The sequence below is a fragment of the Camarhynchus parvulus genome, chromosome 6 (assembly GCF_901933205.1).
Source record: "Camarhynchus parvulus chromosome 6, STF_HiC, whole genome shotgun sequence".
In the NCBI taxonomy this organism is placed as follows: Eukaryota; Metazoa; Chordata; class Aves; order Passeriformes; family Thraupidae; genus Camarhynchus; species Camarhynchus parvulus.
Window position 1 is genome coordinate 15,382,138 of NC_044576.1, and position 24,823 is coordinate 15,406,960.

Consider the following 24,823-nt stretch of genomic DNA (forward strand, 5'->3'; position numbering starts at 1 on the left):
GGAAGCACAGACCTGTCTTACCTACTGTTTATGTTGCATCATGTCGTACTTTCTGTGCTTGACTTAATGAAGATAATTAACTTTGGGCCAACAAAAATTACTTTTGCATTGCTTTATTTGGTGGAGGAAGAATGCTGCTCATTGTGGAATGCTGGATTAGGCTATTGGATGTCATAGTACCTAGTATTTGTCTGTCTCTTTGTAAGATAACATTAAAAAGCATAATAGAAGCTTTATTTATAAGCATCAAGTGTGGTGTTATGAAGATTCTGTAGCAGAATTACAATCCAAACTTGAAATTTAGTGAGACAGCTGCAGCCCCTTTCACTGTAAAGTGGAGTTTGAATTATCTTGTTGCAACAGACCTAAATGAAGTTCATGTTACATTAGAAACTTAGTAGCTAAGTGGTCCTAAGTGACGTCAATTTATTTAGAGGACTAAAAGTAACTGAATTTATATAAGCTGCTGAAATGTGGGCAAAAATCCGATGTTTATTTTATGTTCTATAAAATGTATGTTCCATACATAAAATAAAGTCCAGAAGTGATTTTGTCATGATTTCACTGTGCAAGTCAGAACTGAGCTGTAATTTTTCTTATTCAACTAAGTCTTGCTTATTCAACACTGTGAGTGGGATAGCTGTGTTGGATGGTAATATGTGTAAATATGTTGGTTTAACTTAATAGTTCTAGAGGAAGGCAACAGGAAGGCCACACAATAGTCTGGATAAGCAATAGCACTGCAAGCATGTCACAGACAATAGTCAATCTGTCAGCTGTGAAGAGCTGACTTCCAGGCTCCAACTGAAGTTGCACAGACATCTCTTTAAGGGTGGGAGCTCAGTGATCACAAAGACACCAAACAGGATGGATAACAATCAAACAAGGAATTATTTTTTTTAATGTGACATTTTAAACTGATTAAAACTACTTTTATTTAGGGGGAAGTGTATTTGAGTGTATTTAAATTCCACACTTATTCTTATCAATAATTAAGTCTGTTCTGAATATACTTTAAAATAAAATCCCGCTATGTGTTTGCCACTAAAATTTTAGCAAATGAGGTGCTGAACTGAAACTAGCACTAATGAACTGGCAGCCTAGCTTTTGACAATAAGTAGAGTTTTTTAATTATAGTGTAGTATAACTGTTTTGATTGTTCCACACACTTTCTCACCTTAGAATGAAAGATAAAAAAGCAAAAAATGTTCACATTTAAATAATAGCCTAGGGAGTGCAGGGGATGAGGTGCCTTAGTTCTAGAAGCATTAAGCATTTACTTTTTTTTTTTAGTACCGAAATAAAATAAGATTGTATAACTTCTGTCCACATGCAATCTGAGATTAGTATGAAAGTGAAATTCTATTTTAGAAAACATGCCGTATCACATTCATCATTTTCTGGAAAATAGTCCGGATTATTTAGTATAGTAATCTTAGGCAACTAAGCTCACTAAAGCAGAAACAAAGATTTTAAGTACTCAGGGAAATGGGGGAGGGGGAAAGAAAGGGGTCTGAACATAAAGAAAATGTTTTTGGACATCTGGGTGTCTGCAAATGTCATGGGAGGGGGGAGCCATAATCTCTATAAGGGAATACAAGAGTTGAATGGAATTGAAGTATCTGATTACATATATATTTATGGTATCTCCTTATTAACAAAGCAAGAAGCAAAAGCTTATGTATGAGGTTATAATGTATTTTGTTGAAGTACAATTCAGCCTGTTCCCATATGCACAGAAGAATTGTCTCTCCTCTTTTCTGAATGCTGCACTTCCAATGGCCAACACAGTTTTTGAGAGTTGGTGTAATTGATGATGGAACCCATATACAGAAACAAAGAAAAAGGGAAACTTTTGCAGAGTCAAATAATTATTTAGAAACAGCTGTAGAAGGTTAAATAAAAGCATTTTGATAGTAGTTGGATGATGAGTGACACTGTGCTCTATTATTACTTCATCTTTGATATCTACAAGGAGGAACTATCCCTGTGAGCATGCGTGAGAATTAGGATAGTGTCATTTGTCCATTTTACAGGTGAGGAATTGGAGCAGACAGAGATGAATTAATTTGCATGAAGTTGCCCTGAAAGTTGGAAGACATGATGGTTAATCCTGCTAGTCTGTCTAGACTGGTGGCTGATAACAGCGGTGAGAGAATTCAAAATGTGACTGCACCTTGAGATTCCCAGCAACCTCCTTGAGGTTTAGGTGACAGTGAAATATTTTCACATCTGGCTATGTAAGAATAGTATCTTTTTTGTATGGATTAGATATAAATAAGATATAAATAGATGTGGGTAGATAGAAGGATGACAGTATAGAAACTGCCATGTTTCTGTTTAAATTTGTGTTTTGAATAGGAACTTTTAGTGTTTGTATCTTCCATTTCATTATCCTCTCTTCCCCATTTCATGTTATTTGCCTGTCTTGAGTTGAAGTGATGCAGATACTGATTTAAAGGTCTTTTGTCCTCCAGCAAATTTCCTTAGTACAGAGGATCACTGAGCAGGGTAAGAGGACAATTGATTTTGATTAGGGAAGAGGACAGTGATAAGTTTGATTTGCCCCAATTGCATTTTGAGTATCTTGTTTGTTGATACAAACTAAGTGGTTATCAGTTTTGTACCATGTTACATTGGCTGGTTGCTTCTGGCAGAAATACAGCAGTTCTCGTTCTGTGTCTGATTCTGAACATGATGCTGAGAATGGTCAAGCTGTACTTTACGGACGGGCAGACTGGTATTGTGGTGCTGGGGTAAAAGAGGAAAGCTGTGGCCTTCAAGTTCTTAGCAACTGTAGCTATTTGGGTTCTTGGATGGGAAGAATCAGAGAGGCACATCCTACTATGGCCACGGCCGCCTCTTAAAAAGAGCTGTGGAAAGAATGGGAAAGGATTTCATGTGTGTTGCTAAAATCCACCAGGTGAGTGGTTTGCTCGCCCAAATGATTTCCATATTCGGCACCCTGGGGTAGTTCTTTCCGGGGAGGAGGGCTGCGGGCGTGCGAGGGCAGGGCGCGGCTGAAGGGTGTCTCGGCGGTGCCGGGAGGTGGCGGAGAGGCGCTGGAAGCCGTGGGGCGGCCCGGCGTGCCCCGCGGGGGAAGCCGGCTGTTACCGGAGCGCGGCCGTGGCTGCTGCCGGCCTTCCCCGCGGGGCTGAGGCGCAGCGGCCCCTTTAAGGCGCGACCTGCCGGGGATCAGGTGCGCGGCCGGAGCGATGATGTCATGGGGCGGGGCCGCGGCTCCCGCTCGCGCTGCCCGCGCCGCGGGACGGGGCGGTGGCGGCTGCGCACGTGCGCGGGGCGGCGGAGAGCGCGCGGGGCCGCGCGGGCCGGGGCGCCTGGAGCCGGGAGCGGCGGGAGCGGCTCAGCGCGGGGCCGCTGCAGCAGGTGTCGGCTCCGTCCGTGTGGGGCTGCCTGCCCTGTGAGCGCGTGAAAGGTTTTCTCCTGCAGCAGGCTAGGTGGGAAAAATGTGCTGTGTGCAGCGTGTTTAATTAATTGCAAACTTAATTGGTGTTTTGGGGTTTTTTTGTAATATAGCTATCCATCATGTTGTGTGTTTCATTTGTGTTTACTTGTTGAAACTGTTGCTTAGGTAGTAAGTGAACAGCAGATACTGCCTCAGTTGATTGTGTTGTCCATGATGATGAATTGTGCTGTGTACCTGCTGTCCTTGATAGAAAGTGCTGCGCGAAATTTGACTCTTTATGCTTGGGTAAATTAAGGCAAATCCAAACGCTCAGGTTTGGACTAGAGGAGGGATGTCAGATGTCACAGAGCTGCTCTTCCTCCCTTGCCAATGGAAGATTATATCCCCCCTGTATGGAACAGAGACTAGACCTTTTGCCAGTTAGGTGGGAATGTGTAAGCCCATGTGGAATTTACACCGCCTGAATATTTGTATGCACAGGAATTGTGTTTGGTGGTTCTGGAAAAGAAAGGCAAGGGATTGCTTGTAGCTTTTTTGGGGGCTTTTGTTTTTGTATTATTTATTGGTTGGTTGGGTTTTTTTTTTCCTCTTTGTAAGGGGAGGGGAGGCATTGAAACCTTTCCTTGAACATTCATTTAATCTTCATGATAAATAGACTTCTATATTTGTAGTTCTAATTTCTGGCTAATATGTTCACTTTTCACCAGATAAGTTAAAATTGGCAGAAAAAATTAAAAAAAATCCCTGCTCAGGGAAATCATCATGTGAAGATAAAGTTGGCAGGAGGACCTCTGTAATTTTCTGGGTGGCAGAAGGATTTGACCAAGTAAAACATGGCTGTAGCAGGCTTGGTTCTTAAGACTAGAGAAAAGTCTCTTGGGCATTGTTATGCTAAAAATGTAGGCTGAGACTTCCCTTTGAAGTCCTGATTTGGAAATGCCCATCTCTACCACATCTAATTTTTTGCATTAGATCCCAAAGTCGATTTAGTCTCTTCTAATCTTGCAGAGCAGGGTTCTGGAGTAGGTCTTTGTTTAAATAAACAAAAATACTTGTATGGATGTATGTATATGTTCAGAAATGTGCTATTTTTGCTTTTGAATGCACACCTCTGAAGCCATCATTCTGCAGGTTTCTTTTTTCTATTGTCTTGATAGCATTTCAGTCTAATCAGTATTCAATGGGTGATGTTTTTGCTCTCTAAATTTAGCTGCTGATGTTTATATACTACTTGGTATTCTGTATTGGTCTTTGTAGAGGGCATCCTGCATAGATAGATCAGCCCCAACGGCCTTTGTCCTGGAGAATGCATCATCCCAAATGACATATTAACAGTGGGCTGTTCAAAGGGATGAATATGTTAATCTAGCATGCTTTAAGACCAGCAGAGTCTTTAGGTCTGTATCTTGTTAATGTATACTTGTGCCTTACACCTCGGGGAGGGGAAAGGGAGTGAATGACACATTTTGCTAGTGTTTACTACTCCTTTTTCTTTTTTTTCTCCCATGTTTATGCAGACAGTATGGATGTTGTGTCAGAAGCAGGTTTGTGGTCCAGTGGGATGTTCCAGCCATGGGACACCAGGCTAAGGTGAACAAGTAGGTAATCCAGGGCATAGCAGGATTAGTCCACAGGGTGAAATCCAGTCAATTACTTTTCTACCTTAAAATCTCTTTAACTTTTAAGTATATTTTTTCATTACAGCACCTATTACTGTGACAGATGTGACTTTCCATAGATTTTTGGCAAGTGGCTTACTTGTTTCCTCTGGATGTCATCACCTATTTCTTCCCCTTCTTGTTCATATTTAGCATCTTAAGCCAGTTTAATTTCACTGGCTGTGAAATAAACAATAGTCATGATAAGATGTGATTGTGTATACTGTTGAAAAAGTCACTGAAATGTAAGCATCTGCAACAGCTTTTGTAGGTGCATAAAATTTTAAGAAATAATGGCTGTTCTAATGAAATTATTAGAAAATATTTCAAGGTGAAAAGAAAGCTGATTCAAGAATTGTTGTTACTTCCCCTCTTCTTTCTAATGGCACATTTTCATAGAGGACTTTGTTTTATGAATTGCAAATAAAAGTTTGTTTAAGATACTAATTCCCCCATTGTGACTGGGAGGATTCCTGGAATCATGTGTGGCATTGACTTTTATTTTCAGCTCTTCATATTGTGGCATGGATTTAAATGCTCTTGGGAGTTCCATGCTATATATGTACATCCTGACTGCATATCAGTCTGCCAAGGTTCAGTCATAGGACAAAAATAAAACAGAACAGAAAACAATTAATGCAGAATGTGGAATTGTGGAAGAGAATATTTTATGAGTCTCATTACCTTCTCTATTGCTATGGCTTTGTGATCTTGTTTTTTCTGTTAAATTAAGTGATACAAAAATAAAGTCCAACAGCCAAGCTTACTTTCATTTGGGTTTCACAATGATGCAAGATATTTTCCAAAGTGAATCTTACACCTTCAACCTGTCATCTCCTTTTTATGTCAGATAAGAGGCTGAAAAGCACTGGTTTTATTTGATGCAGGCAGGTGAAACCAACTTGCACAATTTCCTTTCTCAAGACTTCTTGCAAGCCTTTTATCAAGTACCACAGCATTGCTAAGATTCAAGGTTTACAGGTTGTGTGCTGTAATTTAGGGTCACAAAATTATGTAAGTTCTTGACTAGTGTAGGAAAAATGGATACAGATTTATCACTCCAGTTATACTGGTTCTATGCCATATGTGTGCTTTATGTAGGAAAAGTTGTTACCTGATTCCTGACTTAATCAAACTATAAATTAGTTCCTCAATAATGTGTGATCATATTTAAACCACAGGAAATTCCTTTTTCTACAGGAAAATGATTTTGTACCATGGCTCTTAAGGCATAAAACTCTGTGTGTATGTGTGTCTTTCCCAGCTGCAGAGGTGACAGGAGACTTGTCTTTGGCTTTCAACACAGCATGGCATCACAGTCACTCAAAGAATGTGCTCATGCTTTGACCAAGAAATTTAATTTAGTGCTTTGCTTGATTAACAGGCATCTACAACCTGGTGTCTTACTTGCAGTCAAGAAGACCTTTTGCCTTCTCTTTTTGATAGGGTATTTATAAAACATTCTTTTGGCTTGGGTCCACTTACTGAGGTGGAAGTTACAAAAAGCAGGATGGATTAAATGCAGTGCGCTGTGTTTGGCAGTCACTGGGAGTAAGCATGCAATAGAATTGCTTTTCTTATTTTTGTGGTGGTTTTGGGAGGGTAGTAGAAACAAGAAGTGCAGTTATTTGTGGTATTTGTGGCGTTACCTCTGTGGTAAAGAGTGGTATTTAGATTCTTGCTTGTCTTTGGTAACTTTTAAACCCTGGCTTTTGTAGTCTTTGAGACTTCCCAGTGCTACAGGAAAAACTAGTTTGAGTCACTCTTAAGAGTTCCTAGATGTAGAAAGTCAAGTTGCTAGCAGGATATGTTCATAGTAATGTGCTGAGGGTATTAGCACTTTGTTTTTCTCCCAGTATTTATTTTTTATTTGTTTGAGTCATCTGCCAAAAGAAAGACTAGTTTCGATGAGGAGCACTCTGCCTTGTAGCACATAAACATAAGAAGTAAAATAACTTTTATCAATAAAGGGGAAAATATTGAGTGAATATACCAATTTTTTACTCTTAAGATTATAAGTGAGCCAGATTCATTTGCCAAGTCTAAGGTTTGTAATCGAATTATGACAATAGTACTCCTGATAGTGATGACTGGACATCACCTATGAAGGAATTGTTTCCACTTCATTGCTCTCAAGCTTGTTTTTAAAGCCAGTTTAGATTTTATTTGAACAGATGTAGTCTAAACTGATTTAACTGGTTCTAGCACCCCAAGTTGCTCCACACAGAAAATGCTTGTGGAGGCTATGTAGGGAACATTGAGGAGCAGATCTGACTTTAACCCACCCTGGCCTGTCTTTCCGCCTGGCTGCTGTTTACCCTGACCAGGTTGTTGTGTTGCCATGTTGAAGGGTTGCACAAGGATGAGAATGAGCAGTTGGGAGGCTGAAGGAAAGTGGGGGAGCATAAAAGCTCTGTCCTCACATTAGTCAATGTCTGAGTAGTCTTGCAAAATAATTCTGACTCTCTTTTGGTAGCTATCAAAACAGCTTGGTTTGGTTATTCTTTTATATGACAAAAGGCAAAAAAAGATTTTTGTTCATCTTGTAATTTACAAGCGATTTGAATAGCTCTGGGTTACCTGACTTTAATAAAAAAAAAAGTAACTGAGATGGTAAGACAAAACAGAATGGATTTTTTTAAAAAATATGAGTCCATTTGATTCTAAGGCTATGTTGAGTAAGTAAAAGCAAGATTTTGCTGTGCCTCCCCACTCCCCCGACCTTATTTAAACAGTTGTCTTGTCATGTGGAAAAGGTCAGCTGAGTACAGCATATATATTTGCCCAATATGTTTGAACACATTGCCCTAAAGTTTGTTAAGACTGTTGTTAGATTTTTTGGGTTTTTTTCCATCCTCTTGAAAATTGCACTGCTGATGTGGCAACATGAGCTTCTCTTTCTTAAGCCACCTTCTTCACCCACCTCATACCCCAAAAAAGAAATTATAGATGGTCACTGCTTTCCAGTCACAGAATTAACTTTTTTGACCTCAAGAGATTTTCAGTGAAGAGGGCAAACATCTGTTTTCAGACTTCTTAAAAGTCCAGGGGATGCATTCTCCAAGTTCAAAACTAAGGTCCCAGAACAATGTACTAACTTAAAGAGTCTAGAAAACGTTAACCAGGGGGATTAATTTGCGCCAGTTGTTTTGAGCTGATGTCTCCTGGTGTGCAGCTTTACTGTGGCTGCTTAATGGTAGGGCAGGGCAGGTGGCTGGGTCTGGAGTAGGTGTTCCTGTTCTCTCCCTCTTCAGCTCTTAGATGAAGTGGCTCCTGGAAGTGGCTCACCCTCCGTGCAGTTCTTGGAAGCAGTGGGAGCGTGAGGCTAGGGAAAGTACACAGAGTGACACAGTCTGCTGTTTCCCTCAGTGAAATGAGACCACGCCTTCCGTCTGTGCTCCCGATTGCTGCGCAGCCTTTGACTGCAGATGGAGGGGCAGCTTTGTTAGCTGGGTGGGAGGATCTAACTACGGGCCACTGTCAAGAAGCATTGTTCACTCGGCCTATTTTCCTGCTTTTGAGTGAGAAAGCTAATGAAAAAATAAAATTTCCATTGGTAGAGTTGTTTTTTGCCAACTGTTTTTTGCTGTCCTGTTTGTTATACGTCATTTTGCAAACTTACCAGTGTTAGCATAAGGGGAGTGGAAGGGGCATGTGATGGTGAACAGATCAACCCTGGTAGCAGCTGTCAGCTTGACACAGCTGTATCATAAAACATACTGTAAGTTACCTGTGCTAGGAATTAGTGGCTAGTACATCTGCATGGTGTCTTGACTTTGGTGGAAAGCTCATAAAGAAGCTGCTGTAATTACTGTTTCTCTGCTCTGTGGTGCTCTGTAGTTTGCTGGTCTATGTTGTGCCAGTTACAAGCGCATACTGCAGGACTACTCTGTATTCTGAATAACTGAAATTTTAAAAGTAGCCCACTTCATACTTTTATCTTCTGGTTATTTTTAACCTACATTATTTTCATGAGGCAGTTTGTAATGTGGTCCTACACTGGTTGCCACCTGCCGAACAGAGCATCGATGAGAATAGTAAGAACTCATCTGTGGAAGTCTGGCAGGATCTTCTGCAACCAGCATCTTTGTTGGCAGTCAAGAAACTTCATCTTTACCATGTAGCACTTATTCCTGACAAACTTCTCCATGTAGACAAACTTAGGGTATTTAAACTGTACTAAGTGTGCTGACATTTACAGCTCTGTGAGTGGGAGTGCTGTGGTGGATAATTATGTGAAGGTGAAGGGAAGGGCTAGCATAGCCTTTGCTAGGTAGGAAGCTAAAAGATCTGCAAAAGCAGAAGGAAGCTGAAATCATGTGACTCTGCAGACATTTGGAAAATAACTCTTTTCAGTCTTAAGAGAATGGTTGTTTCAGCTCTCTCATCTATACTTTGTTTCTTCAGTTTTTTTTTTAATTTATGTTTTTGTCATTTTTCTTGGCTATCTCTCTTTGTCTCGCCAGCTGTGAAGGTATGCTGTTGGCATGCATGCTTCTAACAGATGGGGTTATTTGCAAATACATTTGCTTCAGATTGCTGATGTCTGAACCAAAGCAAAAAAGCAAGGAAGGCAGAGATTTCGGGCTTGTCTCTGTTGGTTTAGTTTGCCTGGTTTTCCTGCCTCATTGCTGTCTGAGGTAGCTGTGTGGATGGCTGTATAATTGCTGCTACCATTGCTCTCCCAGTTGCCCTGAAGGCTGCAGTATTTGACCAGAACAGTTTGAGGGTTGCTGTGCTGTACTATTTTAGATGAAATGTTAGAAGAGTTGAAATTATTTCCCCCCGCCCCTTTCTTCCTGTTCTGTGCAGAAGTGTGGTAATTGCTCTGAATTCTGTCATAGTTTGGTGGCAGTGAGTCAGATTCTTAGCTGGTATGTTTGGCAGAGTTTTCTTTTGTGAGTGCAGTAGCACTGTTGTTCTTCAGCTGGGGGCCTGTACCCCTGCTTCTGCTCAAGGCATGGAGCTGTGCTCGCTGTTTGAACTGTCAGACCCTCATCAGCACAGAGTGAACTCTTATTTTCTGTCTAATGCAGAGGGATTTGTTTCAGTAGTAAAACACTTATTGTCCTTTGCTGCTCTGTGATTCTAAAAAGTTTTAATTTTAGGTGTGATGGAAGCAGAAGTGATCTTGCTTTCAAGAGAGCATTTAGAAATAATTTTCATGCTTTCTTCATGCACTGAAATATTGAAGAACTGGTTATTGTTTAGACAGGTAACTGGTAGTCTCCACTATCCACATGCTGAGGGACTGTGCGAAATTATGTCAAAACAGGTGTTTGAAAATGTCCAATTGGATCCAATTGCCATTGGATCCATATTCCTTGCAGTTACTCAAGTATGTGTGGACACCTGAAGCACTTTATCAAAAAGCTGAAATCGAGCTCTAAAATTATGGAAACTAAGGCAGAAGCAAATAGGAATTTGCAAACATGAGTACTACAAAACTCTTGATGTTACTGATTTAGATGCTTCTGCCCTTTCGTGAGCATTGGCTGGCATCACCTCATCAAAGAAGGCAGTGGAGTCATGGGGGGGGGATGTATGTGGTATTGTGTCTGAGGAGGAAAGGCAAATGCTTTGTGCTTTGGAAGGAGGAGGACTAAAGGAGTGTAGACACCAGTGTTTTCTCTGCAAGGCTGCTTACCAACTTTGGGTTGTTGTTTTGTGGAAATAATGCCACCGTACTCTTGGTAAAATTCTGCAGATATTTGAGAGTAAACATGCAGATCCAAGAAATAGGGTGAGACACCTGGAAGACTTGGTCGCTCTTTCTGTATTTGGCATATTGCTTTTGCCTGGCAAAAGTCTGTGTTGGTGTTGCAAACTGTGTTTTTAAGTGATTTGGCTTCCTTGAAACAAGCTGTTTGAGGGAAGAGTGCTACAGAGTTAGCATGCTGCTTTAACCACGCACAGCTGTGGAGGAGGTTTTGAGCCCAGCATGATTACTGAACATTGGACTGTTTTTTGTTCACAATTATGGCACTGTCAGTGCACTTTGGAAAATTACTTTATTTGAAATTTGCTCACACTGAATCTTAAAAAAAAAAGTTGTGTAGAAGCATCATGAGGTAAAACTGCTTAGGGTATTGTGCTTTTGCTATATTTTTTTCCTTTTTTATTCTCCTATTTTTGTCCTTTCAAAAGTCTATCATTATGGAAAGACATAGTTAAAACTTGGCTCAGCCCCTTCTATCCTGCAAGACTAAATTGTTCTTAAGGCAAACCAATTTAATTGTATTCCAAATGCTTCCTTTTTGCATTGTTTGTTTCTGTTAGGTAAATGGTCCCAGTGGGGATAGTATCTTCAATTCCTTGTATGTCCACAGCATTATTATGTTTCAATCTGATTCTGTTAGCAGTATATTGTGCTGGGGCAGCAAGACAATGGTGTGCATTGCTTTGGGGTTTTTTTTGGTAACATAACCAAAGTTTTCTCTACAGCTATTTTGGTCTTGATGTAAAAAGTCTCCCTGTCTGTGCTCTAAACGTGACCATGTTAGAACAAATTGATGCTGAATGCAGATGGCAGCCCTGTCCTGGAGCTGTACTGTAGGAGTGTCTGGGAATAGTTGTGTAGTAATGCTAATGCGGAGCTGATGGGGGGTTTTCGGGATAGGAAGCCGTTTTTCTGAACAAATTTCTTTTTCTGTGATCTGTATCTTTGGGGGCTTTGGGGATGGTTCCAGGAAGTGTCCTGCAATAATTGTTCTTTGAAAAACTGCTTTTAAGTTTGTATTGCAACTGCAGGGCTGTAAACTGAGAGACCAAAACTGAATCTGTCTTTCGAGTCCTTTCCATTTTTTCTGTTAAATGGTGACATGTTGATCCTGGTTATCAATTTCTTCTACAAGAAAACAATCCTTGACATTTAACTGCAGAGTCTGCAGGAACCTCTCCACTTGTCACACTGAGAGGAGCCCTGCCTTGCACAGGCAGGCTGCTGCTTGTAAAATGAAGTCATCCCTTGCAGCCCTGTCTCCCCCTCCTCTGCCCCCGGTCTGGTCTCTTTTATAAAAGGATTTGGAAAACCTTCCTCCTTGCCTGGCCCTGTGTCCGAGGGGAGTGAGCAGGGCTGGGCCTCTGGCCTTATCTCTGTTGTCAGGGCTGCCTGCCTGGTAGGTGGCAGCAGGGGCAATGCTTTTCAAATGAGACTTTCCTGTGCTTAGAGAGGCCCTTGTTTTTTTGTTTTAACAGCTTCCTATTGTTTGAAACAGCAGGTTATCCCCTCCCATGCTATTCTAGCTCTTTCCTCCTCCCTTAAATAATTTTTCTTGCAAGTATTAATCAGAGCAGTTACTCTCACAGTGAGTCCTCAGTTTTCCTAAATCTCTCTGATCTCCAGCTTCTGTTGTGATACCAGTGTGGAGTCCACGCAATAAACAGAAAGCAGCTTTTGAAGGTAGGTCTTTCTGATTTTTAATTCAGCATCACCATCACTGTGATGTGACTTTTCTGATTGAATTCAGGTTGTCATAGGAATTCTCTCCTGCATATGGTACCGAAAGATAGAAAATTCTGCTTTTCAGTGTGGCTGACTTCTGTTTCTAAGATACAAAGAAAGAGTATTGCTTGACTTAGTTAATAGTTTGCTTTTCAGTGTTCCAGTCCTGCTAGCTAATGGTGTTTCATATGTGTACACTTTGTTTATGATGTTCTACCTCTGTGAAAGGTACTTTCTAAGACATAAGCTGCCTCTGGTCTACCATACCATAACTTTTTGTCTAATGGTATCCATGATAAATTTGAAGATAAAACCCATCAGAATCTCTTCTCACCATATCAATTGTTATAGCTGAAAAGGATGTTGGCAGTTAATTTCCCATCCCACTTATTGTACAGTTTAAGAATTACTTAGTCAGAAGGGCTCCAGACTGCTTTTTTGATAAGTTAGATGTGGTTTTCTTCCCTCTACTTGTTGGATCCTGTGTAAGAAAGTTGATAATGAAATGAGGTACTAAACATATGCAGAGCTTTTCTGTTATTTTAATGTACTGATTTATAAAAGTCAACTTGCTTTATCTGTTTTCCTGATCCCCTGCCTTCTATCAAGTGTCTTGTTTTCAAAAATAATAATAGTTTTGTGATTGTTTTAAGTCTGTCAGTACTGTTTCATATTTTTTGCAGTTCAGCTTAGCAAGAAGTATGTATTTGTTTAAATTTCTAGATTTGAAAAAAAGAAACAAAAACCCTCACACTATTTTGATATATTTGGTGACACTAAGCAGAAGTTCTAATTCCACAAAATTATGAGTCCGGTTCTAGACTTTGTCATCAGAGAGGGTGAAGGAGAGGAGAATAATCTATGTACCAGCTCCCATACTTGACATTCAGTATAATAAACATTCTGCCTGTTCTAATGCATTCCAGATTGTTTTGAAGGAATGACTTCTCAGGCAGCCTAAAACAGACGAGAATTACAAATACATTGATTATAATCTTCAGAGGCAGGATTCATCTGATCCGTACCTGGAAGATGAAGTCCCAATGGCCTTGCCCTAACTATAACTTCTTGATAAGCTGATTCACATCGCTAACCTAGTAGGAAATAAAGCAAACCCCCTCCTCCCCTCATTCCATCTCTCCAAATGTGCTAATTTTGTGAGCTGAATTTGCTTCTGTGAGCCTAAGTGTGAACTGCCTGCCCCTGAGCAGTTGTGGAGGGAGAAGTGCCCTCTCCACACTACTCTGGTGGCCCCAAGATTTTGGCTTCATTTGGTTATTTAATAAGGTTCCTCTCAGAGGTTGTCTGAGATTATACATCCTCTTCCTAGAACACTGTATTTCATGGGAGTTGGAGAAGCTGTAGGCTTTTTATTACTATTATTATAACTGACAGTTCAGAAACCTCTTGGGGTTTTTCGATGAAGAAGTGTTGCAGTGGATATACAGAAGTTTGTGTTTTCTGAAGTTGTTAATTTCTGATGTAGTTATGCCTATAGGCTATGACAGTGGTCTCAAGAGTTTCAGGTATCTTAAAATCCCAAACAGGATGATTCCAGGTTAAAGAGTTCTCTGTTTAAGGCCAGAGAAACATGGCAAACAGCCTAAGGAGTGAAGGAAGCAGACTGTGGTGACTGTCAGGTTGAACAATGGTTTTGGCACACCTGCTGCTTTGCTGCTGAGCTTCTCTGTGTGCTTGGCAGGAAAGGAGTGATTTGGAGGATAACCAGATACTTTTGTAGATGTTTTTGGTATGTTTCCATCTTCTCTGAGGGAGAGAAAACAGAAGCACTTGCTTTATAATGTTACTAATGGCTGGTTGAAGACTGGGACCATAAACTTTTGGGGCAGGATTTAATAATGCACTTAGAAATGTGGAAGTCAATATTATGCTAAACTTGAGGGCCCTTAGAAGGGAGTGCAGGAAGACTGATTTACCATGGGAAGGGGGAATAGTTGGATATAGTCAAAGCAATGTGTTAGAGAAATTTATGCTCATACTGCCCCTCTGAGTAGACATAAACATAATCAAGAAGAAAATTAAGAGAGCTGAAACAAATGCATTTGGAAGATGTTTTTTCAGTATGGCCATTTTTCAACTCCACCGTGTTCCAACTGATATTATTTCCTTGATGCTTCTCCTAGAAATTGACACAGATGTAAGATGTGAGACCAGATTACAGTCATATTAATAGTCTTTTTAAGTGACTGAAAAAGCTGGAGAAACTTCCTTTTAGTTTAGCAAAGAAAATGCCTCTAATACTGTACCTTTTTGCTCAAGCTCAGAGCAGTTTAACTTCAAATGGAGTGAGCTCAGTTCTGATGGATAAAAAAATGTAAGATTTTTCCAGATCATCCACTTACTTGCACGTGTGCATGCACACGTGTGCATGATTTATTTTATTTTCTTAATCACAGAGGAAGGATGCATAGACTCTTAATCTGGATAAAATATTCTTATTTTTTCCTGTTTCCCTTACAGGTGTGTGTATAAGGAAGTGTTGTATAAGACTTGTAATGCTGGTTAAGCGATGGATAATAATTATAGTAACAGTGTGTCTGAATGCTTTTGTCTAGTATTAAAGGAAAACTTTGTAAATTCTTTCTCAAAAAAGTTTTAACTTGGTGTAATAACATAACTGAAAATACCTTTGTGGTATGGTAACCCTTCTTGATAAGGATAGCTGTTACAGATGTTGCTTTCCCAGATGTCAGGTGATTGTTCCTTGAAGCCCAGTTATTCTAAGGGGAGAGGACTTTTAAACAGGACAGTGTTTGGTTTTGTCCTCTTATTGCCTTGCTGGTGTTCTGGATCTGAATTATTTTCTGCGCCAAGTTGCTAATGCAACAGTTGCATCTCTTGAGCAGCTTCTTATGTTGCCAGCGTATTGTCTGGGGAATTCTGAGGAAAACAAGTTCTATTGTACAGCCTTACAATGCTTGTAGATGCGAGCCTGGAGCAATATCAGCTGGTCTGGCACTAACAGAATTTGGCAAGAGAAGGTGTGGGCAGCATGTGACTGCTTTGCAACTGGAAGATGAAGATTCTGTCCTGTGACCAGCTCTAGGGGATCCCAGTGTGGGGAGTGGTGGCCTGCGTAACCTGTACAGGAGCCTGCAGGAAGAAGCAAACCTTAGGGACTATTTTGAATTGCCATGGCAGGATATGGAGTCCTCCACAGTTTTTGAGATGGATGTGTCTAACCCTTCTGCTGTGGTGAATTCCCAAAAGACTGATAGTATTTTAACATCAGAAAAGCCATATTTTATTTAAATAGTAATAGAAATGTTACTTTTTTAAAAAGAAAAAAAAATCTAGAGAATACAAAATGGAAATAGGTTTGTGTGCAAGTTTCCTGTTACCAGCTATGTCTTGCTTGCCCAGCCTGTCAGTCACTGAATGGTCCCAAATGTCTTACTGGAAATTTTGTGCTAAGACTAGCCATACCACACAATCCCTGGAGCTTTCATCTTTGAACAGCCTTGGTATCTCCCCAAGAGGACAGGATAGGACTCTGCCCCCAGGAGTGCTACATGGCATAGCCACACTCTTAAAGTATGGCACCCATAATTAGAAGCCAGGAACCAAATGCTTACATAAATGTTATCATCCTGAGACCCAGTTACTTTCCTGTTCCCTGCTGTGTGTGATGGAGTGGAAGAACCCCTAAAGCTGCTGTTGTCTCTTGCCTGAGACCTTTCCCCAAAGCTTCTCTGTGCTGCAGTGCTGTTCCCCGAGGTACTTTGCTTAGGGAGTGGCACACATCATTGTAGGCTGGGCGTTTTTTCCCTGTGGTGGAAGAAAAAAGATGAACCAAGTACACAGAGTAGAAGACACGAGTTTAGGAAGCTGTACTTTCTAAATTTCATGTGTTCTGTGCTGCACTAAGCCAGAAACTGCTTAATCCTTTGTGCTTAACATTGCAGCACTCCTGGGAGTCCCTATTTAAAGGGTATGTACGTTGTGTTTAGTTTCACATGTGATTTCAGCCAGTGCAAGATCAGATTTGGGAGAGAAACAGAGGTAGCTGCTTGCTTTTTTGTAGAGCTCAGACCCACAGAAGCACTGAAAAAGTTGAATTACTGCTGAAAGAAATTAAACTGAATCTCTAAAGTAACAGCATACTTCTTTTTTTTTTGTACAAAGCAGGTTAAAATCTTATTGTCTGATGTTGAGCTAAACTGCAGTTTTCTCTAGGTACTCTTTCAATGTTGAAATTAGTGGCTTTAACATTTGTTGTTGGCTGAGTACTTTGCAGTCCTGTCAGAACAGGCCTCCTTTTTGTGTATGAAAGCATGTGTACATATCCTTAAATTTGCTCCTTGTCAGTCTGTTTTAAAATAACAACAGCAAGAAGTTTCATTAGAGGTGTTTTCCTTTCCACATGTACTAGTTGGTTAAATGTATTATGACTTTCCTGGGCACCTTCAGAATAGTTTTAATTTTATCTTTAACAGGTTTCTTCGGTTGCTAAGAAAAGAGCTCTTGTGACCTACCTCTTCATGATCTTTTTCTGCCAATGAGCAACCCACAAATAATCTGGAAAGGCCCCTTTCAGGGTATATAACTTCCTCTTGAGTGCTTCCTGGGGCTTGGGTTTTTTTCTGGCTGGGAGATGTTTTGGTTTTTTTGGAGAGGTAAGGGGATTTGGGTTTTTTGTTTAGATGAGTTTGGGGTTTTTTGCTGGGTGTTTTTTAGGGAGCTTCTGGTGCCACTCAGTTGGGTCATTTTATTGCCAGGCAGAGAAAAAAAATCAAAGCTGTTGACATCATTCTTCTTTTTCTTACCCCAACACCCAACTGATCTGTTCAGTTTCTATTATACTGCATTTACACAGCTTCTGCTTCTGTGACCCATTAGGACAGAGCCTGCTTGTGCTTAACAAGAGTCTCTTTCATGCTCTGTGGATCTCTCCAGGCCACAGCGGGACACAAAATAATCCCTTTTGCATTTGGTAGTTTCACAGTACTTTTCTGGTGAAGATAAAATAACCTTTTTGAATGAAAACAATAGCATCATCTCCATAAGCCTGATTTTGATAGAAGGAAATTGTGTCATTGTTTCTGCATCTTATAAAATGAACGACAGTTAGTTTGGGTTTTTCTTCCCCAGCACATTACTTACAGATTTTAATATTTTAAAATCTTGGAAAGGGTGTTATAAGTTTTTTAAGTCAGTATGTAAGAAATTTCTTACAGTAATGTCTGTTAAGACTTAGACAACCAGTTATTTTGAATAATAACTTAAAAATTTGTATTTGTATTTTGAATTCAGTGAGGCCAGGTTTTTGTGAAAGTTCGTATGCAATCTCATGGCTTCACCTTATTATTAGTTCTAACATAAAGTAAAAGATACATATTTCAGAAGACGAGTTTGTACAACAATCTGCACACATGAAGCTTTCATTTTTGTATACTAGGCATATTCTCTAATGTTTGAGTTTCTGAAATGTTTGACAAAGAAAGTATCCTTTGTCTGTTTTAGCTATCTACTCCAGCTTTCACATTGTAAGATCTGTTAAACTTGACTTTAAGGCTTTTTTTACTATCTTTCAGAAGATGTTTTATACCAGAAGAATTCAAGCAATTTATCTATTTTAAAGGGGCTTCTCAATGAAAGTTAAATATCAAGTAATGGAGGTAGCTGAACGTCCTGTTATACAAGGGTTCCTTTCCTGTGTTTGTAGGAACCATTTCATGACTTCACCTATATTTGATGTTCAACTGTGAGTTCAGGATTGTTGTGCATTAAGTTGTTATTATCCTCTTTTTCCAGAACTCACAGAGACCTGTGAAATGGCTCTTTAGTTTTTAAGGTCTGTGGTGGACTGAGTCTGCAGCTGGGCAGAAGCACAGTTATGTCCATGGCTGTTGGATCAGCCAGCGATGGACCGGTTGGCCAGGTGTAGTCTTGGGCTGCAGGAGCCACAGGGAGGCCATGGCAGCATAATCCAAACACTTTATTTGCTAGTTTGGGTTGAAAAGTCTTGAGGTATAGTCATGTCTATTTGCTTCATATTCAGAAAAGGACAGGACCCAGCTCATCAGCTTGCAGAGACAGTCTTTTCCTCTGATTTCCCTCAATGCATTGGTCAGATGTTTTCTTCTGCTGGCCTCCTACTTGTACAGTTCCACTACCCCTGCTTGTCTGTTCCAGGTTCTTGGTGAGGTGTTTGGTGTCATTGCATGTTTCCCCCAACCTGTTTGTTTTACTTTTCCATATGCTATTAAGTGCTGTTGGATATGGGATGTTCTGATTAAGTAAGCTTTTTCTTGTGGTGTGTGCAAGTGTTTTTCCTACTCAAGTTCTGAAGTCTTCAGTGAGTTTCACAGCAAATGCTTCTCTATACAGAGCCAAATGAAGCAAAAATTAGTTTCCCTGTTCTTATTAGTTATACTTATTCTTCTGAAACTACATAGTAATGGTCTTAAACTCAGCTTATGCATGTGTGCACACTCGTGATTCTGCTGAAATGTTATTTATAGCTATACAGCACAGATGATTGCTTAAAAAAGAAGAATAATCAGCATGTTGTGCATGCTGAGAGCATTTGCTTTATATTTTTATGTGAAGTATGAATCTATATAATGTTCTGCAGTGCAGCAGTGCTCCTTCTGCTTGTCAGTTTTAGTAAAACAGGAAAAAAATGATGTAAGCATTTAATACTGGGACCTAGCAAAGGAACTATAAACTGCTGCTCACTCTGCCTTTACTCTGTTTTTGTGAGTTCCCCTGTACAGCTTTAATTTTGCACCTTGGTGTAACTTGAGAGTTACAATCTGTCTTGGTACATGATAATGGTGGTATAGATAAAACACAAAATACAATGAACTAATACTTTAATCTAGAACTATTATTTTAATACCAAATACTGTCCTTAGCAAAGATGGAGAGAATAAATGCTTTTATGGTACTAACAAATAGATTATCTGGCCCCAGCTGTTGATCACAAGAGAGGTGGGAATTGTCTGCCCACCTCTGTGGAAGTTTTCACTAGCCAGTGTTATCAAAAGGTCCATCATGTGCATGTGTTGAGGAAACTGATTTCTGCCCTGGATGTCATCTTTCCCCTTGAGCACTACCAGGAGAGAACAGTGCACTGCAGTATTTGACTTTGAGATTCTTAGCACATCAGCAGAAAGAGCTGTTTTTCCACCCAAACTGTCCATCTGTTTGATCACAGTTTGTTGCTGCTCTCAATGTGTTGCTGCCTTTGCTTAATCTTTGTTGTGTTTCCTTTAAAATCAAAAGTACTAATGGAGCCAGACTTCTTCTGTTTTCCTGCAAAATCTGTTTCTTGTGTGGTTGTTATTCTGTATGGATGTGTGTATTTCCACATTCAAACATATCAGAAATCACTGGTTTATAACAGAGTTTAATAGAACAGAGGGGTTTGTGGTGCTGTAATGTGAACAGTGTATGATTTAGGAGTTGATTGCTACTGACTTCTGCTTTAAGCAAAAAAAGGGGTGTGAAGATTGACAGGAGAACTCACAGTTACAACAAGGTAGCAGTTACAGATGAGGAAGAATTTTTCTGTTCAACAGTGAAAATCTGCAAGGTCAGGAAAAGAATGGCAGCAGGATTTTAGGATTTAAAAAGTTAACCAGTCATTAAGCCATATGTTGTTGAATACTGCTGACTATTTCTGAAATCTTTTAGGGCTCTTAAGTCATTGTTGGACTGGAATTCACAAGCCAGAGTGCAAATCCCTTGTTTTTTCGGATCAGTGGTATGTGTTATCAGGGGGAGATGAGATTTTTTGTTAATAAGGTGCCATATGAAAATGGGCCTTGAAAGCTTTTGGCAATAGTTGATGGCTGTAAAATACAGAATTTTGCAATCAAAGTGTTTATACCTGGATACTGAATCAAATACTAAATTAATCTTGAAGCTCTGCTTTGGAAAGTCAAGGTAAAGATTTGGAAAGGGAATAACTGGTAGCAGGAGGCTGGCTGAGCTCTTGCTGAGTCAAACCAGAACCTTCCATTTCACCGGAGGGTTGACAGCTGCCTACTTTTATATTTTCCTGTCTTACACAGGATTGATTAGTGATATTTAACTACTTTTGAGCAATTGCATAACATTTGAAGCTGCTGTGTTTTTCCATTTATCCAAATTCCACAAGTTCCATGCAGAGTGGGATGAAAAGCGGATTTCACTCTACCCTTGTTCCTTGAGAAATGTCTAGCACCAGCCTGGGGTGAGGTAGAATGTTTTTTAAATAAAGGCTTGGGAGAATAAACTTATATTTCATATAGAAAGAAATAGAAAACTTGAGGATAAGCACTTTGGAAATCCAAGTGAGTTAAAATGTAGGCTTTTATTATCATGTTGACCAACTGTAAAGGGTAGATCTGAAGGGAATGCAGATGGTTTTGAAAGGGTTTGAGTTTACTTAGGATTGGGCAGACTTTCTTAATGTTATATATCTTCCTTGCCTCTCCAACTATCAGAGAAAAGTTGCTGATACAAAAGGGTCGTGTAATGTAAAGGTGGCTGCTGCTTCCAAAGGATTTTGGAAGTAAAACCAGTGGGCTCGTCTGCCTCCATTCCCTGTAACCTCCACAGCAAATTCATGCGCTGAAAGTACCATGATGCATGAGATCAATGGTTATTAATATACTGTTTTTTCTGTCAGTAGAACCATTATCTGGGGAGCAAAATGTGTTCTGGCAGTAAACCCCACAGAAAGTAAATAATGTGGCATTTGCATCTTTAGGTCTGACCTCCACTCTCTCATTGTTTGCCTTTGAACAGACAATTGCAGTCTTTAAGAAGATATGCTTTACTCTAGAAACTTCTAGGTCATCTTACAGGTTAAGTAATTGTTGATCAGAAAAGGCTGTAATGCTGGCTTTAAATATTGAGAATTGCATTTGGGCTTTAAATTTATTTCTTAATTATATTTGCCTTTAAATAATTGTCATGTTGTACTGGAGCTCCTTACCAGATAGGTTTTAATAGCTTTTTTCATTATTTGAGAGGCAGATGGATATTTTGATGTTTTATGAAAGTCTGGACACAGCTACCTTCCTGTCTCAATAGCTGTATAGAAAAGTGACGTACTTTTCCATTATTCTGAACAGAAGTCTATGTGGTTGTCAGCACAGAGCACAGGTGTTTATCAGCTGATATCCTTATTTCAGAAGGGGCTGCAGAAAAGGCTGCTAAAACTGTAACCCTGGAGGAGAATCTTCTGCATTTCAAAGCCAATGGCTTTCTTCTGGGTTTTGGTGGTTGGGGTTTTTTTTGGTGTTGTTTTTTTTCTTAACTGTGAAAGATGCTCTTTAAATAGATTTGGCTGACTGTCAGGCTTAAAATCAAATGATTCAGATTAGGTAAGTGTTTGCAAGATTTCATTACACTGCTTTAAGGGGCAGTCCACCAGAGTTTTATAAAACCTACTAGCATTTTGGATGAGGAAGTTAGAGAATGTTTTGCTGTAAAGAATGTTTTCATGCAGTATATAAAGCTATACTTGACCCCAGCAGCTTACAGGGTCTCACTTCGGAGTGTTTCTGCAGAATGTGATCTCTCCATGCCTCTTGTTGGTCTGAGCAGTTAACAGGAATGTTGAGTGGGTTGGTTTTCATTGTTTCATGGTCTATTGGTTGTTGGTTTCAAAAGTTGGTATAAAAACATATTTTTTCTTCATAAAATTGTTCAGTTTTTTTTTCTTTCCTATGACTGTAGAAGTATTAAGTTATCTATAGAAATGGCAACACTGCTGCCCTGGGGAAATGCATTCCTAAAAAGTGATTGACCCATCAGTATTTTGGCTACAGTTTCTTCTATTGGTTGATAGGCTGCATAAATACAGTGGTAATGACCAAAAATAATGTTTGTTATGCTAGTTTTGTTTGCTGTTCTGTCTAGTCTTAGCCATTTTTGTTTGCATTATCTTGAGGTAATCTCTAAGAAATGGCCTCACTGTCTCTTCTGGAGAAACCTGTGGTGTTAGATCAGGCTTGCTGTATCAGTACTCTCCGCAGAAGTACATCCATGGATTTTGGGAAGCATGTTTTTAGTCTTCACTCTGAGATAATTTTGATTGTCTTTATCAGCTACTTTTAGCCAGACATTCGGATAATTTGCTTCTAGTAGATAGGAGGATTTCTTTGGTGTCTGAAAGAGTATTTATCATAACCTTAGCAATCTATTTTCTGAAAAGGCTCTGGGAAGTTAGCCTAAGGTCCCTGGTACTCAAAGCTTTGTCTCTACAACGCTTCAGGGACTGAGAATTGTGCAATAGCACATGGGAAACAAGGAAGACCAGTATGAGTCTGTTGTGGGCACCAATGGCACTGTGAGGTGCTGTCACTTGCAGTTCCTGGTTCCTCCCAGTTGGCACAGGTAGCACAGAGCCAGGTAATCAGGTTGTTCATTTAATAGGAAGACTGACAGATGGGTGCAAGCTTGACGGCAGAAGTGTTACAGACTCTTCCCTGCCCCTTTCTCCCAGCAGAGCCATCAAGGCTGAGAAATGCATGCATAAAGCAGAAATTTTTTCCCCTCTGTTGTCCCATTTGTACTGTGAAAAAATTCTTGGCAATAGAGATGAATGTAAATCTTACCTTTTTGTAGTTGCACTTTATTGTCTAGGTGAGCAAATACATCTGTCTCGTATTTCTGGCTAGCTAAGAATCTCAAAAAGAAGACATCCTCAAGAGGAGGAAATCATCTTCTTTTGCTTCTGTCAGATCATTGCCCTCTTCACTCTTTTCTTCATCCAGCCTCATAGTTATTTGGTATTGGGAAGTTTTTCCACCCCTGTATTTTATTTCATTGCCTTCAAGATTGAATTTAAACTGACTTCCAAAGCTGACTATCTTTTGGGATGTCTAAATTAAATTAAGACTTTAATGTTGATATCTCTGCAATTAAATATAATTTAATCCATGCAGAAATTCACAAACACTTTCATCATTGCAGGTACATGGAGAAAGTGTGTTCTTAAGCCTCTATTTCTACAAACTTTCCATCTAGGTGAGAACAGCCATGGGGTTATTCTTGTGCCTCTTCACTGAGTCAAACTCAGGAGCCATCTGGGTGAAAACTTTCATCAAAATCAACTGTCTTGGACAACTCTGTCTTTTTTTGTTATCAAAAGATCTTGATTTCAAAGCTGTTTCTCACCTCTTTGGGTTTCAGAGGTGTTGCAGCATGTGAAGGCAGGATTTGCCCTCAACACCATTAATCTTCTCCCTACCATCAGAATAGGTGGTAGGATACCTGGGGGAAAGGAGTCTCTTTAAAATCAGACACATTCACACATTGAAGCATTTACTTTGTTCTGTGTTTTGAAAGGTTTTTTTTCAGAAATGTAAGTAATAAACACTGAATTTCAGACTTCTGCTCTTATTTAATAGTGTGATAAATATTTAGTTGGTGGTTTCAGCCATGCCTAGTGCTATATGGAAGCATCTTTGTTCCTAAACAGGGTTGTTCTAATTCACCCACATGCTTGGATTGAGAGTTCAAGCAATAGCCTAGAATGTTTGGCTACATGAGACTGCAGTGGGAGAGGGGTGTTACATTCCACACACCCCTCCTCCTCACCCCCAAAAATGAACAATGATAGTGAGCCCTTGCCAGAGAATAAAGGATGCAACTTGAGATATTATGTTTCTGTGTGATTGATTTAGCCAGGGAATATGAGGATAAACAGGGTCTTGAAATCTTCTGTGGTACATCTTGTAGAGTGTTGTGCTCTGCTCTCAAAGGACAGACTCTGGTTTCTTCAGGCCAGAATTGTGTTCTGAACCATGACCAGCTTTGCTCTGGGGCTGTGTTGCTGCAGTGATGCCCTGTGCCTGTCTCTGTGGCTGGTAGCCCTCCTGCCTTCCCAAAGGAAGCTGCTACAAAGCAGCAGGAAGATCTACGAAGTTGGGTTGGCTTTTTTTATTATATGTTATCTATTATTATTTTATTTACTCCTTATTAAAGCATTTGTATAATGTTTATTTAATATGAGTTGTTGTATGTCACTGGCAAGTTTTTTAGAGGTTGGCAGAGTACAAAGCTGTGATCTGGAGATCTGGTTTTGTTCTACCTGGGTGGTTACCAGCTTTAAGTGTTTTTTGCTTCTTCTTAGCTTTGCAAAGGCCGTGTAGCCAAATGAGCAAACTGAATGTGCTCCTGTGAGCAGTCATGGTGGTAAGAAGCAGTTCCGCTAAGCCTGAGCAGAAGCAGTGCAGGTACTAAGCTTACATGGCTACTGTAGGGATTCAGGCCAGTTTGAAGTAGTCTTGCTGCAATGGCAGAACTGCAAAGCCTCTAGTCCTGAATTTC

General features: G+C 39.9%; 1 protein-coding gene across 4 annotated transcripts in view; it reads left to right on the forward strand.

The window, feature by feature from the left end:
• USP54 (ubiquitin specific peptidase 54) overlaps window positions 1-24,823 on the forward strand; it is a 91,990-nt gene that overhangs the window by 18,440 nt on the left and 48,727 nt on the right. Inside the window, exon 1 of one of the 4 annotated variants that reach the window (XM_030950742.1) lies at window positions 3,080-3,199. The exons of 1 other annotated variant lie outside the window; for it this stretch is intronic. The gene's annotated coding sequence lies outside the window, so the exon portion shown is untranslated. Of the gene's footprint in view, window positions 1-3,079; window positions 3,200-3,399; window positions 3,459-12,354; window positions 12,488-24,823 lie in introns of those variants that run through there. 2 more of the 4 variants (XM_030950743.1, XM_030950741.1) reach the window with 2 other exon arrangements.